Source organism: Martes martes (assembly GCF_963455335.1).
Source record: "Martes martes genome assembly, chromosome: 4".
NCBI classification, from domain to species: Eukaryota; Metazoa; Chordata; class Mammalia; order Carnivora; family Mustelidae; genus Martes; species Martes martes.
The window spans coordinates 82,305,047-82,323,758 of NC_137891.1; positions in this window are offsets into that span (position 1 = coordinate 82,305,047).

Genomic DNA, 18,712 nt, shown 5'->3' on the forward strand with positions numbered 1-18,712 from the left:
GATCAGTTCATTAATGAAAAGAACACACTGATCACTGACATGGAGGGAACATCTTCCAGGAAACTGAAGATCAGAGTTTCTCATAAACAAGACTGTCATTCTTTAGAGTTTTCTTGACCACCACAAAAACAAGACCTATTTCCCAAATGTATTTATTGAAGAGCCACACCCTGAGTCAAAAGGTTGGCAGGGCTGGTTAAATAGTACCCATGCTGTAATTCAGGTAGCTGTAGGATTTTTATTATTTGTGTGGTATTTTTATACTTTGCAAATCATTTTTATATCTATGACTACATTTGATCTTTACAGTGTCCTAGAAGTACCTGGGGCAGATGTGATGATTAATGCATGAATAAATTGAGGCACAGAGAGGTCAGCAGATCTCAGCTCCAAAGTCTACATAAGAGAAATAACTATGGACATGATAGCAAGGGCTAATGCAGAGAACCCCAGCAGCTTAGTAAGTCCATATGCTATTGAGTCCAAGAAGGAATGAATGCAAGAACAGAAGTCTGACTAAAGTGTCATGGAACACAGAGGAAGATCCAAGAACCAAACTCCCAGACATGTACTCTCTACCCTAAGAGAGGTCCTCACCAGTGGTGGTTTGCATCCATGAGACCTGAGCAAGGACTCCAGCACATAAACTTTCCCAAATCCTGCAGGTTCTGAAGGGATGAAAGGGGCTTTGAATATGTGCACCACAATAATTATGTTTGTTTTAATGAAGCAATGCATGCTTCTGTTGTGCTACAGTGCAAAGGCCTAATTATTCAAACACAGCCATTAGTTCCCACACAACAGAGATGACAGCAGATGTTATAAAGATAGCATCTCTTGGCCATTTGCCCACCAAGCCTGGCCACAAGGACACTTCAAAAGCAACTGCAGCTCCTGCCAGGAGCATCCCACCACATGTCCTAAAACATCAGAGCCCAAAGCTGACTTGAGACACCTGGAGGGAGATAGGGGTCAACATGGCAGTAACGGCCCTTCCTCCCCCAGCTCTCAGGTAGACAAGGTGGCGTCTGGGCCTGGTTAGCACAGAGCAATCTGGGACGCCTGGAGCCCTCTGTCCTACCAGCTGTTTTCACACAGGCAAGCAGCTCCGATCAGGACACAGAGCCTGTGTCAGGAACTCATTTCAAACCTACAAGGCTGAAAGGAAATCATTCATTTAACTGGAGAACAAGATGTGCCCAGAAACCCATCCAACTTCCTGCTGCCACCATCAGGAAAAAATATATATATAACTAGCTGAATTTGTGTGGTATACTATTGCTCAAACTTGAGTACTCAGAAGCAGGCACCAGCCTGCCTGCATTTTTCCTAACCCGGCCCTATGAGTAACAGTTAGGAAAACACAAAGGGCTTTAAAAAGTTCAAAGAATTAAAAAAAAAAAAAAGTTGACTGCATCATTATCATCACCAAACTGCTGAATATTTAAACTTCTATTTTAAAAAATGTTTTTAAGTGAAGAGACAATGAGGAATTTTTTTTTTTTTTTGTCTTTGCATCAACCATAGCAAGGAGATTTCCTGGAAATGGAGTCCCTCAAGGCCTCAGTTTCTTTGTTTCCTATGCATGCATGCATGTGCACACATGCACGCACTCACGCACACACACCTGTCTCTCCAGAAAGCAATCTGCCTGGAAACACGAGACCTCGAGAGAGGAGAGAGAGGGCTCAGAGGAAATTATTCTTCTTGACAAAGATTTCTGCCACCTTGTGTTTGAATCACATTTCCCTCTGGTTTCATGTCTCACTTCCACCAAACCATAGAAAGGACACTGCCCATAAAAATTGTAATGCAAAGGGTTCCTGATTTAGAAGAAGGAGAAGAAGAAGAGGAGGCGGAAGAAGAGAAGAATGAGAGAGAAAGAAAAAAAGTGGGGGAAAAGCTTCTACCATAATAATGAGGGAAACCACACTGGGTTCCTGCTAGCAGGACAACAAAGCCAAGATCTGCCATCACATGGACACTTCCCCCTCGGAAGTGGAAGGAGGGGGTGAAAAGGGCTAAGGTCCTACAGGATGTCCCCTCCACAGCAACACGTTGTAAAAAACTCCTACTGGGGAGGGATTTCCCAGTTTCAGTGCACTGTGTTTTTTTTTTTTTTTTTCCCTGAGGGGAAATGTAAAAGAAAATCTAGGTAGGAATGAATTCAAAGACCTTGCTTCTTAATGCAGTAGGAGGAATGTGAACTTTAGAAAGAATACAAACTCGAGAGGGCTCTGGAAGTTTATCAATTTGAAAAAATAAGCACGTGCGGGCAAGACTGGCAACAGACTTTAAGACCTCGATGAAGAGCCCAAAAAAGATGCTGTAACACCCAACACAGATCACCTAGGTTCAGAGTGTGGGGCTGAAAGACACTACTCTTGAAGGCTAGCACGCTCTTCCTTCAAGAACCATGACCCAGGTAATCATACAACTGCTCTTTAGGACCAAAGGCCAACCCACACTCCCGTGTGGGGCATGGGATTCCTTTGACGGGGAGGATCATTTTCTATAGTCAGTCTTCATAGGAAGAGGCCAATCTTGGAGTGGGTTGAAATAGGGCAATATGTTCCCCTTTGTGGGGCCAGGTGTCAGGTCTGAGGTTTCAGGGAAGGGGTAGATGCTGAGCGATGACAGCAAACTAAGGGATGTGGGGCTTCCTGAAAATTCTGGAGTGTACCTTGGTGAGGTGTTCTTAGCCTCTTTGTGTGTGGACTACTTTGCCTTCTGTGAGGCCTATAAGCTTTCTTCTCAATATAATAAAAGTACAGAATAACATAAATACAATTAAAGGAAAGCAATTATATTGAAATAGGTTATATCCATGTACCCTTTTGGTTAAGACATCATTAGGGAGATAAAAAGTACATGTGGGGAAAAAAGGTATTATGAGATCCAATTTTGTAATCTCAGACTGTCATAGGCCATTTGGCTTGCTACTTCTGATAAAGGACACCTGGTTCCTACAGGATTCAGGGGTCAGAACATCCAATTCAAAGCTGCAAAGTCCTTTGAGTATTTGTTGTAAGCTACTTAGATTCTATATTATACAGGAATGCCAAAGGACAAGCTCGAAGTTAACCAAAGGTGACTTCCAAGTACAAGGATATTTGTGTGGGATCATATTTCTAATAAATTATATTGAATAGGTTTGTTTTTATAGGACATTAACACATTCTTTATATTATATTGCTTTTCTTATAAGGTACTCAAATCATAAATAAACCCAGGATATTCTCTCAGGAACAGATAAAAATAGGGGATCCAGGACTCAGTTTTAATTTTGTTTTATCCATATTCAGAGTAGGATTCTAATAGCAAACACTTCCTGTTCCTTAGAAGTTTCTCAATGGAGCCTGAAAGCAGCCATATGCATCCTGGTTCCCTGAGGTCATGAAGAAACACATTTACCAGGCCCACGCACCTGCTCGCCTGCTCCTGGGGAGCTCTGCATCTCGAGAAGGGCATCTGCACTTTCAGAGGAACTAAGTACACAAACGAGTCTGGGCCTGTAGCTGGTTGCCTCCAGTAATCTCAGACCCAGACACATGGCTCTAGGGAGGAGCCAGAAGGCAACGGCCACCCACACTTGACCACCACAACTACCATCAGGACCCTGGCATGCAGCAGCCCACCCCACCACACCACCACTCTTGCCCTGAGTCACAGGGACCAGCTCCAGTGCCAGTCACAAGATGCAATCTCCCCTCCCCACCCCAGCCCTGCTCATCACTCCCACACTCTGTGGACCACAGGCCCCTCTACCAGTACCACCCCCAATACAAGACAACAAGCAAGAAGAAGCGGAGTCTCTGACCAGAAGTGCAAGCCTCCCCACCCCCCAGCTCCCAGTCAAGAGGGAAACTAAGATCTCATACAGTGACTTCTTTGCAGCAGCTCTTTCAAGGGAAACTTTTTCAGCTTATGGTAGTGTTTCTTATTTTTTTATTAAGTCAGTTCTTCCTAGCTCTGACTATCATGAAGCGTGAGGTCCAATCAGCAGTAACAGAGCAAACTCCCTTTCTGGCGAAACCTAGAGAAGACCCACAGCCTCTCTGAGCTTCTGTTGTGGCCTGGAAGCACACCCCACTCACTACCCTGGGCCAGGCACTGCTGGCCTGAACTCTTCTTTACAATGTCTAATTTTTGGAGCAGGTATGAGCCCAATTTTCTCCTCATGATGAGTTCCCACCGATGTGGTTTCTGCTTATGGAGGATTAGAGCATGAGGATTTCTCTGCTCTTCTCCTGAGGCCTAGTGATTTCTACATCCAAGAAAACACTTTGTAAGGTCTCCCCCAGTTCTTAGTCAAAGCACAGGGAGTTTATATACTCAAAAACTTAGGAAGAAGAGCTGGAAGGAAGAAACTTCAGAAAAAATCTGAGCAATGTTTAGATATCAACTGTTTCACTCTTTTTCTTTTGGTGCTTTTAAATGGAAGTGATATTCCATCTGACAGATCCAAAGGCAAGAGAACAAATGTCTCGTCTCCATGAAAATCAGGTTTCCAAGGGAAAGAAAATGAATATTGAAGGAAAGGATTCTAAGACCAGGTAATCTCAGGGAGATACTTCGCTGTATGTACTTTATTCTGCAGAATGCAGTCACATCATCCACCTCGTCAGGGGAAGAGAGAGACTCACAAAGAATGTTGACTTCTCACTATCCTATTCCTCAATATTACAATGCAGCCAGTCCTAACTCAGAGTAGGAGGAAACACTTGCCTCTGGCTCTTGACCCTATCCTGCGGGGCTCCTGGCCCCTGGTGAGGTTCATACACCTGGGGTGCCTTTGAGTACTGTAGTAAGTAATCCTTGCCTAAAACCCCAGCTCTAAAACCTTGGAAAAGTCCACTTGGCTTTCAAACAGTTTTTTGTGTGTTGATGCTCTGACCCGATGCTTCAATAGGACACACACTCTAGATATTTGTGGCAGCTCTGTGGCTGAGTACTTGGAAAGACATGAAAGAGTCTGATCTCCTCCCATCCCAAAATACACATGCAAAAGTGTGGGTATACGTGATGCAATGAACATGGGAATGGGAACATCTCTTCGAGATCCTAATACTACTTTTTTTGTATAAATAACCAAAAGAAGGATTTCTGGATCATATAGTAATTCTATTTTTAATTGTGGAACAACCTAATGCATGTCAACAGAGCAGTTGTGGTCTATGCGTATAGTGGAATATCATTCAGCCTTAAAAAAGCAGAAGACCCTTACATATGGGACAACATGGATGAAATTTTAGGACATTATGCCCAGTGACGTAAACCAGTCACAGAAGGATAAATACTGCATGAGTCCCCTTATATGAAGTGTCTAAAATAGTCAAACTCACAGAAAGTAGAATGATGGTTGCCAGGGGTTAGGGAGGGGGCAATGGGGCATTATTGTTCAGTGGTATAAAGTTTCAGTTAGCCAAATGAATACATTCTAGAGACCTGCTGTGCCACATTGTGCTTACAGTTAACAATGCTATAATATTATTACAATACTGCAATACAGTTAACAATACTGTAATACTATACACTTAAAAATTTGTTAAGAGGGTAGATCTCATGTTATCTGTTTCCGTCATATACATACACAAAAAACTCAAGCATAGAGAAAATAAAATTAAATTAAAAAAAAGAAAAAGAATAGGAATAAAATACTAGTGGGGGCGGGGAACAAAAAAAAAAACCTCAAGCAGATAGAGGAACAGCTCCTGGCATGCCCTCTGCAGCCTTGCATAATTTGAAGTCTTCCCTCACACTGCTCTCCCTGTTTGGAAGACCCTTTCCTCCTGCTCTTCTTCCTACACTTGTGAGGTGCCTGGGCCCTGTCACTCTGTTATAAATAGGAGGCAAATGACACTGTCAGGTGTTATGTCTCTAAGATTCTGTCTGCCATACGGTGCTAGAGCACAGCAGACATCCCATCCCCCTGTAGTTACCCTCCTTCAGGTCTCTGACTTGGGGAAGATGGTATTGACAGCTGGGGGTTGTATTTAGGAGAAAATAAGTAATATATATTAATATGGTATGTACTTAGAACAGTATCTAGCATTAACTAATATTTATATTGTCATTAATATTATTAGGAAATAATTTCTTTTTTTTTAAAGATTTTATTTATTTATTTGACAGACAGAGATCACAAGTAGGCAGAGAGGCAGGCAGAGAGAGGAGGAAGCAGGCTCCCCGCGGAGCAGAGAGCCTGATGTGGGGTTCGATTCCAGGACCCTGGGATCATGACCCAAGCTGAAGGCAGAGGCTTTAACCCACTGAGCCACCCAGGCGCCCCAGGAAATAATTTCTTAAAAGCATTTTGAATATATAATTCAAAATTATATATTTTGGTTCCCTTAGACACTATTTCTATATGCTTAGGTATTTTGTTTTATTATTTTCCATGGGAAGGCTTAGTTTATTCTTTGTTTAACCTGAATTTAAATAATCAAACTTTCTTTGCATTAGCCCTACATACAAACCAGTCACTGAATAAAATTTGTTGATATGTGGCAACTTCCCTATGAAATGGACTCTACAAGGTTGTGGCAACCTTCATGTGTTCCCAGTGCAGGTATTTGTATATGCTTATTTAGTTTCTGTGGTGTGTTTTGTTTCAGACTGGTGGATAGGGGAGTGTGTAGAGGTTAGCAATCAGGTCCATTTTCTAGGGTCGCTTGTTCTGCACTTGTACCCTTTCCTACAAAAAGTTCCAAGTTTTACCTCCTTTTTCAATAACTGGAATATGTATTCTCTGTATGCAGACCAATTAAAGGCAACTGCAAGATTCACTACAGTAGAGCAAATCTGGGAACCCTGCTTGTAGCATGGGAACTGAGCAATCAAGCTTTTCACAGTGATTGAAGCTGCAGGTTTAACAATGCCAAGGAGGGATGGGCCTGGCCTCCCTGTGAATTCATTAATTGTGTTTATTGTACATATTGTCTACCTGTGTCTTTGAGGCATAGGATCATAAAGTATGAGTGACAGCACCTCAGCTACAGAGCTGTTGTTCCTGCTCAGGTCAGGTTCAAAGGAAATTCTGTTAGCGGCCCAGCTACTAGGGTTCCAGTTCTTCCCAGCAGGGCATCCAGGCCAGAGAAAACCCAAGAAGTGCATTCCACCTGACTGGTAAAAGTTATATCCAATTTTAGAACTATAAGTAGATCACCTAGGGAAAAACATGAGATAAGGGAGAAAATTATGTATCTTTACTAAGAGGAGTCAGGTAGACATTTAAATCTGACAGTAGAAGACATTTACACAGATGCCTAGAGGTGGCCATGACATGAAACAGTAATACCTCCTGGTCCTTACTCCAGTCACAGGCCAGGGGGCTGCTCCCCAGTGTACTGATGGCTCTCATGCCCCCCTACCTGGACTGGTTCCCGCATAGTTTGTGAAGGGCCTGGCCAGGTGTGTGAGAAAGTCTCTGCCCTCCAGCAACAAACATCAGGGTTCTCCCCTTCATACACTATTTATTTATTCATTCTTTACTTCCTTTCTTCTGCAAAGTCACACATTGTGCAAACCAGTGGTACCACACACTAGAGCTTCCATATACAAGACATACCATCATTCATAATTAAGTAAGCCTTATCAAGAACCAGAAGAAAAAGAAGTAGCTATTCAAAGAAGTATTTCATATTAATTTCACTAAGATAGCATATTCAGTGTTGTCCTCCTATCTATATTTAATCAATAATCACTACTTGGGTCCAGGTTATATTTTATATGTTAACCTCATGAATGGTTTTACCTGTATAAGTGGTTTCAATATGGATGACACATTATCATAATGATAGACTGTAATAATTAAATGCAAATTACCAAGAATAACACATGTTATTTTATAAGAATTTAGAGGGGTCCAGTCCCCACACCCACAGAATTTACAATCTGTGTTTTGTGAGGCTCCATATTCACCGTCAGTATGCAATCCACCATATCTACTATTAGTAATTAGGTCAATTAATTGGCTCACTATTGCAATATGTATACTTATTCTGATATATGTCAATAAAAGTTACCACATACATTATGAGTTTCAAAGGTAACTCCATGAAAGAAATGCAAGGAACTGATCTTGTTAGGAACCAGTGTTAAATGTTCTGCAAATAAAGTACAACTTCTTAAAAGGGTTTTCTAAAACTACACTTGTATTTAATGTTAATGATTGAGCCATTCCCCAAACTCAACTGGATAATTAACAGTTTCAGTGGGATACATATTTTGCCAAGAGGAGCAATGTGGTGAAACTAGCACATCATGGCACATGAGAAACACCTGCTAAATTTTCAGAAAGTTTTTTGGCTGTTTCTAAACGTTTACTGTTATTTACTATTAAATTATATAAACATATTTTATTATATTAAATGGAAAAGTAGTAAGAACTCAAAAATCATCCTTCCCAAACATTTTACTCCATTTTACTCTGTGTCTTATGTTCTTTAGGGGTTTTGCATCTATCACTCCAGTGTGGTGGAAGCTAGTGCACACCTAGCCCTAGCTCCATATTTAGTCACATGTCATTGGTAGCACGAGACAGGTTGTGGGCAGGTCTTTATGCCACAGAAATCAGCAAACATCACTAATCAGGGTTTGATTTATTATCTTGTCTGCCAAGGCTTCAGGAAATCGTGAAGAAAATGTTTATAATGCAGTTTAAAGCTAAAAGTGTGTTGTGTATATAGCTGTTACCCTATGAAGTAGCACAAGAAATTAAAAGAATGCTCCTTCAGTGTTCAAAACCTACAATTTAGCAAAGAAGTCACTCATGTCCTGAAGAACCCATGAAACCCTAGCATTCACCTTCATGATTTCACTTTCTCTTTCCTCACTGGCTTAACTATGAAAATATCAAACCAGTCATGTCAGAATCACATTTGTACATCTGCTGCAATGTTAGGTTGGCTACAGACCTAAGATTTCAGCAAAAGTCAACAAAAGTATTCTTTGAGAATCAAATGGAATTTATGATAAAGAATAATGTGTACTTTATTATTGTTTGTAAAATGTATGCAAAATATATTTATGTCAGGATTGTTGATAATAAAATTATGTGTGTTTATATGCACACATTTTTTTTTCTCTCTGGAGAGCTGGTTATTAAACATTTACCAGCACAACATTGACTAAGGTCTTTCTTTATTAGTTTTTCTTGCATGTATGAAAAATCTAGCCAATTTAAAGGAGATTTACTTACCTAAATGTTCTTCCTAAGGAAACAGTAGGGATATTTAATTTTTGTAGCAAGAAAGAAAGAAATTCTGGTTAAATAAATTTCTTTGGTGATAATTACCAAAAGATAATGTACCAAAACACTAGTACTCAAAAATGGTTTAGATACCCTCATGCCAGTAACATGTAAATTAAAGATTATTGTCCATGTTTGTACATTTAAACCATATTCTTGTCCAAACATACAATAATGTTATATACCTTGTGGCCTAAATTGTTTTTTAAAGATTGTTCTCCTAAAATTTTAGTACATTTTAAGAAATTGCACACACATGCACATACACATATACATATATACTTTGCTTTTACAGAAGAGACATAAGGGATACAACACCCTTAGGATTCAGCTTCTTCCCAGAAGCCCAGGCTGGAAGGTCAGCCCAAACAAACACTAAAGGGATACAAGGTCCCATTCCTGGCTCTAGCACCAATCCCACAGGGGCTTTCCCCAAGAAAGCCCATAGCATGTTCCAAAAAACAGACAAAGCTGAAGTGAGAGCAATCATTCAGGTCATGCCAAATTGAGATGAGATATCGATTATGCCAAGTAGACAGGGTACAGCTTAAGAAGCATTCAAGAATGTCCAGAAGCCAGAGTAGACAATTGAAGTGAAATAATAAGCAACATACTCCTAGGGACAAGTATCTCAGGACAGATTTTTTTTAAATAAAGTTGTATGTCTGGGATCATTCTTTTTTTGCACCTAGAAAAATGCTTCGCCAATATCATGGGTCCAATACCATGAAGCAAATGAATCAATGAATGAATGATTAGTATGCTGAGCCTGCCACCAGAATCTGCATAGTTGCTTGAAGGCTTTATGTTTGGAAAACACGAGTATGAAAATTTGCTTATGGCACTGAATTTGAAACCCAGGATCTGTGCCAACCCTTAAAGCACAAGCAGGAAATGACAGCGTCTGCACCAAATCTGGCCCAGCACCCATTTTGTAAATTAAGTTTTACTGGAACACAGCCATGCTCATGCGTTTGTGTGCGTCTGCGACTGCTTTGGCACGCCAGTGGCAGAGGTGAGTAGTTGTGACAGAGACAGCATAGCCTGCAAAGCCTAAATATTTACCATGTGGTCCTTTAGAGGAAAAGTTTGCCAATCCCTAACTTATAATTAATGTGATAGGTAGCATTCTCCCAATGTTTCTTTCTTTCATATGGTTCCACAGGACAAAAGAGTGTTCACACAATAATTCATTTGTCCAACTAACATTTATCGAATGCCTACTCTGTCATTGGAAATAAGTAAGACACCTCTCCTCAGCAGCCTGGCTGTCCAGAAGTTCTAGTTGGAAAGACAGAAATACAGATGTTCAATGTCAGGTCCAGAACTTGGCCATAAACTTGAAGGAGATGCTCTCCCTCAGGATATTGCAAACAAGTTCTCAGGTTTCACAAGACAATCATATTCAGCTTCTTTTATGCCATTGGGGTCCTACTGCCCAGGAACAGGGGTGAGAGACTAAGGAAGACCCCAATGGGCCTCTGTAGTGGGAAAATTTAGGGTTCCAGCTCAGACTACAGGGTGCCTTACTTCTCATTTGACAAATGGCTCTGGTCCATACCAGCACCAGGTGCAGGACGGGGATGAGGGATGCCAGATGCTGAAGTGTGTACCAGGCCCCTGGCTAAGCCCTTCAGGAGCATCAATTCATGGGATCCTTGCAGCAAACCTATGCTGGTCCTGCTGATTTCTCACACTGCAGTGGGGAGACTGAGGTTCAGGGTGGGAAAGTTTCCCAGCATGCCAGTGGTAACAGGTGGTGGACTAGGGACTGAGTCACTCTGACTTCAAAGCCAAGCTGTTAGGCATTCTGCTGGAGTCTGAAGCCTGAGGGAGAAGGGAGTTTCCAGAAGTAAGGATCAGGGAGTGGTAGATGCAGTGGAATGTAGCAGAAAAGGGAAGACAACTTCAATCCCCTCTTGATATTACACCTTTGGTATCACTGGTGAACTTAAGTGTGGGAAGAGACTCTCAACTCCTGTCTGGTATCTGCCCTCAATGCTGCCCTCAGCCAGGTGATTTTGGAGAATCTGGTATTCTGGACTCTTACTCTTTGTGTCATCAGCCTTAAAGGGAAAGCGCCATAAATGAGCAGGCTACAAAGGTGAAGTTTTACATTGAGATAATAACTGAGAAAAGATGAGTTACTCAAAGACCCCATAAAATGTATTTGCAGGGCAGAACTATGCATCTATATGGAATTCTCATTCCCTAATTAGGGAATCAGGTAAACCTGGGTGGAGACTCAACTACATCAATTAGTAATTGCTCAATCTTGAGCAAGTGTCGTATCCTCTTAGAACCTCTGTTTCCTAATCTACACACCAGGGATAACAAGGTCTAATTCCCAGGGTGGTTGTGACAATAAAATGAGGTCATCCTTGTAAAACAACTTAGTATGGCTCTTGGCACATAAAAGGCTATCAATAATGCTGCTGTTCCTGTACTAAACTTACTAAGATGGATAATATTATTGGTATCACAGCAGGTCAAGTTCTATGCTAAGAAATCAAGATATAAAGGTGAGTAAGGTGCAGCCTCTGCCCACAGGAAGCTTGTGGAGGTTGGCAGAGTAACAAGTAGCAGGAGGGATAAAGGCTGTAGAAACTCTCCTTCAGTTCAGTTGCCTATAGTGTAAAATAAAAATAGTGTTAAATATTAAAGAATTCAATACATTTTGCTGCTTCAGCTTGATTATTATTCATAAAAAGGAAAAGCTATTAGTGCTTATCACAATTCTTTCCTAATCTTCATCTCTTGGCCCCTTTTGTTTCTGGTGCTACAGACTGTGCCCACTGGGCTGCCCCCCGTCCTTCACCAAAATTTACCTCCCTCACTGACATTCTAATGCATGGCACTGGATGGACAGGTTGCTGACTCCAAAGCACATGTTTTAACAGACTATTGATGGCGTAACTACGTAACTGAGATATACTTGCATTTCCAGTAAGGCTGGTGGGGGTACTGAGGGCAGGTTCAGTGGTCATCTACTTTGTGTTAGCCATCCCAAATATTCAGAGGAAGCCTCCACTTTGATAAAGAGACTCAGGTTGTAAATCCAGAGGGCTTCCATTCATTCCAATCAAACTAGCATCTTGCTCCACGTGGACCATCAGATCACTTTTTCCTTTTGTTCACACTGGTCTGTAAAATAGTAATTATTAAAGAACTCAATACATTGTGTAGCTTCAGTTTATTTTTTATAAGAAGGAAAGGAGAGTAATACTTATCACAAGAGTAAATTCCAAAGGTTGTTCAAAGCTTCTCAGAAGAAACATGCTTTTAAATAAAACATGTGATTATACTACCTACAGATGAAGATGAATGTTTTGTGCACATCTTATGTGTCCATTTGTGGTTATTGCCAACACAGTTTCCAAAAAAGGTAATAATATTGGGAATTTATTTTCTATACACATATGAAGCCCACCCAGCAAAACAATATGCATTAGTAAAGAGGAAATGGATTACTTATGTCCAACTACCTGCACCAGCAAATACATATAGACATAGTTTTGACCAGGGGTGTGCTGGTAAATTTTAACAATACATTTTTGAGGGGCAAATGAGAGGTGAATCCCCCTGGTCTGGCACATTTGCCCATGTTGGTAGTATAACTACTTCTCCCATGGCTGAAGTCCCTCATCGAGGAGGGGAGAGCCCCAGTCAAGCTCTGTAAAATTGGTTTAAGCAGGTCCAACAGCCATTGAACTGTAAGCTCAGCCCACTAGGTCCAGCAACATGGCAGAAGAGAAAAGCTCTGGATGAGGTGCTGGAAGACGTAGCTCAGGTCTCAGTTCCAGAGCACTCCTTGTAAGTTACTAATCCTTGGGACCAGAGTTTTTCCTTCTGTAAAAAAGGTAGTAATAGCTGTCCTAGAAGCTCCATGAGATTGTCATGAGGACATAAGTTTATAGAGGTACTTGAAACTCTAAAGTTCCATGCCATTACAAGTTTTTGCTGTTATTACCATGGCATTAAGCACATAGCATGGCAACTATATACCCCAATCTACTACTCTACATATCTTAACTAGAGTGCTAGAAATCTCTGAATCCCATTGACTACTCAGAGGTGTTCATTGAGTGTGCAGAGCAGTGATCTAGCCTAGTTTGTAGTAGTATTTTTTCACTAGTAAAATTGAAAATCACTCATTAATCTAATTATCATAGACATTTTGGATTTTTCTTGAGTTATTTTAAGAGTTTCCTTGCCATGAGGAGAAGAAAGCTTAATGCCAAACTATGTGGAAGATCCTAAGACAAAAGACACTGCTCCACCATAAGAAGAAGGAGCTAAAGCTCCCTCCACACTTAACTGACTGAGAAAGCAGATTATTATAACCTTTCTCCTGGAATTCATTTGAGAACAGCACATTATATGAAAAACTTTAAACCCAGATCCCATGAACACATTTCCGTTAAGGCCTTCAAAATATCTGGAAACTGAATCTGGATTCCTACTGGTCATGGGATCTTAAGACTTTATCTTCTCTAAACTGGGAAAGATGAAAAATAAACCTGGTTATTAAGGCACTCCTGAGCTGTTGAATCAATCAACCTGAAACCTGTCATATTTCTGGACTTCTTTTTTGTGAGATCATAAATGTCTTTGTTGTTAGAAGTTTTCTCCTATTTGCAGCTCCCTGGATCTTTACCAATTCCCATCTTAATGTCAAAGATCTTAGAGACATTAAAAGAGTGGTCCAGGGGTGCCTGGGTGGCTCAGTTGTTTAAGTGTTGAACTCTTGGTTTTGGCTCACTTCATGATCTCAGGGTCCTGAGATTGAACCCCACATCAGGCTCCCTGTTCAACGGGGAGTCTGCTTCTCTTCTCTCTCTCTCCCTCTGCCCCTCCCCTTCTAAAATAAACAAATAAATATTTTAAAAGTAAAAAATAAAATAAAAGGTGTTGTCCAAGCTCATCTAGGAACCTATGTTACACCTGAACAGTTTATTGTGAGAAAAAGTGCTACCATCATGTGCAGCATAAAAGTTAAGTAGAGGGGCACCTGGGTGGCTCAGTGGGTTAAAGCCTCTGCCTTCAGCTCAGGTCATGATCCCAGGACCCTGGGATCAAGCCCCGCATCGGGCTCTCTGCTCGGCGGGGAGCCTGCTTCCCCCTCTCTCTGTCTCTGCCTGACTCTCTGCCCACTGATTATCTCTGTCTGTCAAATAAATAAATAAAATCTTAGACAAAAAAAGTTAAATAGAATCTCTTACACACTAGAAATGATGTCACCAATAGCTCTGGGGTAACATAGCTGGTGACTGGAGTGCCTATAGACATTTGAATAAGATGAAATGCTGTTTAATCTCTCATCTATAATTACTTGAGAAAAATTCTAAGCAGAATGTGTTTCTATCTCCTTGCTTTATCTTTAACTCCATCTGAGTGTATTTTTCTAAATTTATAAAACTCTCTATAAGGAAAGAGAAAATGAGGTCAAGAAAATGATATCACTTGCAGTATTTGTCTGGTACAGATGTGGACCGACCCACCAGGATGACCTCCACAAAAAAGAATCCACCAATAAAGCGGCATTGAGGGTGTTCCATTATGTTTAATAATGATATTTGATAAGTATGATTTCATGTGTCTCATAAACTCAATTAAATATGTCATTCTACTTCTAAAATACAGTGGGGTTGGGGAATGTGTCAGGAAGGCATCAGTATCATATCAGAGGCCAGAGTTTCAAAAAGTCAGGCAAAACAAAAAATGTATTTTTCTTTAATAATGAAAAATATAATGTCAAGATGAATTCAAATAGCACAACAAGAAACATCTATCAATATAATACAACTTTGAGGAATAAAAAGAATGTAGTGGTAAAGCATTGAGAGAAAACATTCACATGTTCCAGAGATGCAGGAGAAATTGAAGACAGTTCATCTATATAAAATATGACCCCTTGAGTATTGCCAAGGTCAATGAGACCCAGAACAATCAGCTTGGTTTAAAACTGAGTTTGTTCATTTTCTTATTTGTGCTAGTTCCTCCCTTTCTTGTATATCTGCCACTTTCTTTTACTTCCCTACCATCCCTCCAGCTTTACCTCCCCCAGCGCGTATTTTATAATTGTCCCAGGAGAAATACACCACATGTGTTGAAAAACAGAGAAAAGATAGCAAGATCAACTCCAGTTTTTAGGGACTGATTCTTCTTCTGAATGCCTGTTTCTTAATTAGACCCCACTGCCTTTGTTTCTTTGTGTCCTGAGTCTCAGTGGCACTGGGCAAGACAGACGTACACTCTCAAATCATCTGAACCAGTTTCTTACAAATTAGCCAAGTGTTCTCTCACTACAACTTGTCTTTCCATATTCCCATTCCCCTTGGAAATTTTTACAAGCTGTCATTCTTCCACAGGTAAGATGCTCACACAGAAGAAAGTTCATTGGCAGGCTATAGAATATACGGTTTTGACTAAAGTTTAAAACTATATTTTCAGGATTGAGGAAACAAAATCTGTCTTTTGGTGGATAGATTTTAATTTTAATTAAAATAGAATTTAATTTGGGGCACCCGGGTGGCTCAGTGCGTTAAAGCCTCTGCCTTCTGCTCGGGTCATGATCTCAGGGTCCTGGGATCAAGCCCCACATCGGGCTCTTTGCTCAGTGGGGAGCCTGCTTCTCTGCCTGCCTCTCTGCCTACTTGTGACCTCTGTCTATCAAATAAATAAATAAAATCTTTAAAAAATAGAATTTAATTTAATAGACTTTAAAACCTACTGGCAAATATTAATGTAGTTCAAGCTTGAAATCACCTCTTGAAACAATAATCATAATTTCTCCCCAGATGTACAATTGACAACGCAAACTGACTTTCAGAAACACTGATACCTTTTATTTCTTTTTTAAGTTTTTACTTACATTTCAGTTAGTTAACATAGCGTAATACTAGTTTCAGGTATACAATATAGTGATTCCACATTTCTACACAACACCCACTGCTAATCACAAGTATAATCCTTAAGCCCCAACACCTATTTCACCCATCCTCCCACCTACCTCCTTCTGGTACCCAATAGTTCATTCTCTATAGTTGTCTGTTTCTCAGTTTGCTTCTCTCTCTCTTTTTCTTCCCTTTGCTCATTGTTTTGTTTCTTACATTCCACAGATGAGTGAAATCATATGGTATTTGTCTTTCTCTGACTGACTTATATCGCTTAGCAGTATATTCTCTACCTTCATCCACGTCATTGCAAATTGCAAGATTTCATTCTTTTTTATGGCTGAGTAACATTCCAGTATATATATGTATCAGTCAGTGGACATGGGCTATTTCCATAGTTTGGCTATTGTAGATAATGTTGCTATAATAATCAGGGTGCATGTACCCCTTTGAATCAGTATTTTTTTTTTTTTATTCTTTGGGTAAATACCTAGTAGTCCAATGACTGGATCATAGAGTAGTTCTCTTCATAGCTTTTTGAGGAACTTCCATATTGCTTTCCAGAGTGTACCAGTTGCATTCCTACCAACAGGACAAGAGGCTTCACCTTTCTTCCCCCAACTCCTCTCTCCCCCTTCACCAAAATCTGTTGTTTTTTCTGTTGTTGATTTTAGCCATTCTGATAGGTGTGAGATGACATCTCATTGTACCTTGGTATGCATTTCCCAGATGATCAGTGATGCTGAAGCATCTTTTCCTGTGTCTGTTGGCTTCATGTATGCCTTCTTTGGAAAAATGTCTATTCATGTCTTCTGCCCATTTTTAATTGGGTTATTTTGGGGGGGGGTATTGAGTTTTATAAGTTCTTTATATAGTTTGGGTATTAATCTTTTATCAGATATATTATTTGCGCATATCTTCTTCTATTCCATAGGTTGTCTTTCAGTGTTGTTGATTGTTTCCTTCACTATGCAGAAGCTTTATATATTAATTTATATTTATATATATTTTGATGAACTCCTGAAGTTTTTTTATTTTTGTTTTTTGTTTTCTCTTTTTGATTTTGCTTTCCTTAATCTTGCCATTTGCGATGACGTGGATGGAACTAGAGGGTATTATGCTTAGAGAAATAAGTCAATTGGAGAAAGACAACTATCATATGATCTCTTTGATATGAGGAAGTGGAGATGCAATGTGGGGGGGTTGGAGGGAGGTAGGAAAAGAAAAAATGAAAGAGGATGGGATTGGGAGGGAGACAAACCATAAAAGACTCAATCTCAAAAAACAGACTGAGGGTTGCTGGGGGGAGGGGGGATGGGAGAGGGTGGTGGGGATATGGACATTGGGGAGGGTATGTGCTATGATGAGTGCTGTGAAATGTGTAAACCTGGCGACTCACAGACCTGTACCCCTGGGGATAAAAATACATTATATGTTTATTAAAAATAAATAAATTAATTGATTTTGCTTTCCTTGCCTCACAAGACATATCTAGAAAGAAGTTGCTATAGCCCATGTCAAAGAACACAGATAATATTTATAGCAGCAACGGCCATGATCCCCAAACTGTGGAAAGAACCAAGATGCCCTTCAACGGACGAATAGATAAGGAAGATGTGGTCCATATACACTATGGAGTATTATGCCTCCATCAGAAAGGATGAATACCCAACTTTTGTAGCAACATGGACGGGACTGGAAGAGATTATGCTGAGTGAAATAAGTCAAGCAGAGAGAATCAATTATCATATGCTTTCACTTATTTGTGGAGCATAACAAATAACATGGAGGACATGGGGAGATGGGGAGGAGAAGGGAGTGAGGGAAATTGGAAGGGGAGATGAACCATGAGAGACTATGGACTCTGAAAAATAATCTGAGGGTTTTGAAGGGGCAGGGGGTGGGAGGTTGGGGGAGCCAGATGGTGGGTATTATGGAGGGCACGTATTGCATGGAGCACTGGGTGTGGTGCATAAACAATGAATTCTGTTACACTGAAAAGAAATAAATTTTTAAAAATTACCACAATAAAGATAAATTTTAAAAAAAAGAAGAACACAGATACTTTTTTGAAAACATCTTATATAGTCTTGGAAATGGGAATAGGGTGATAAAAAAGAGATTTTAAAAAAATCTTTTAATACAAAGTAAAGCAGAGTTTCAAGTCAGAAACAATGAGCACACACTGTATTTTCTGATGACAAAAAATTACAAAAGCAAAATCTGCAAAAAGACAAAGCAACATTATTACAGTCATACTAGGAAGAGAATGTTATAGTTGAAATTACATAAATATTTTCATCAGAACTCCCACTTATATCTCATTTTCCTTCATGTATGATTTTCTGAAAAACAAAGTACTTTTTTCCTGAAAACTTTCCATGCTATGATTCTCTCTTTCTCCAGGGGTCACTTATTTACATTTTGGAAAAATCTGAAGAACATCTGCTCAAGGATTTTGCTTTTAGGGAAGAATGAAGTGGAAAAAGCACAAAATAATATATGTGCCCCTAAAAACTATCCATTTTAACTTTGGATCATTAATTAATAAAGAAAATTATAG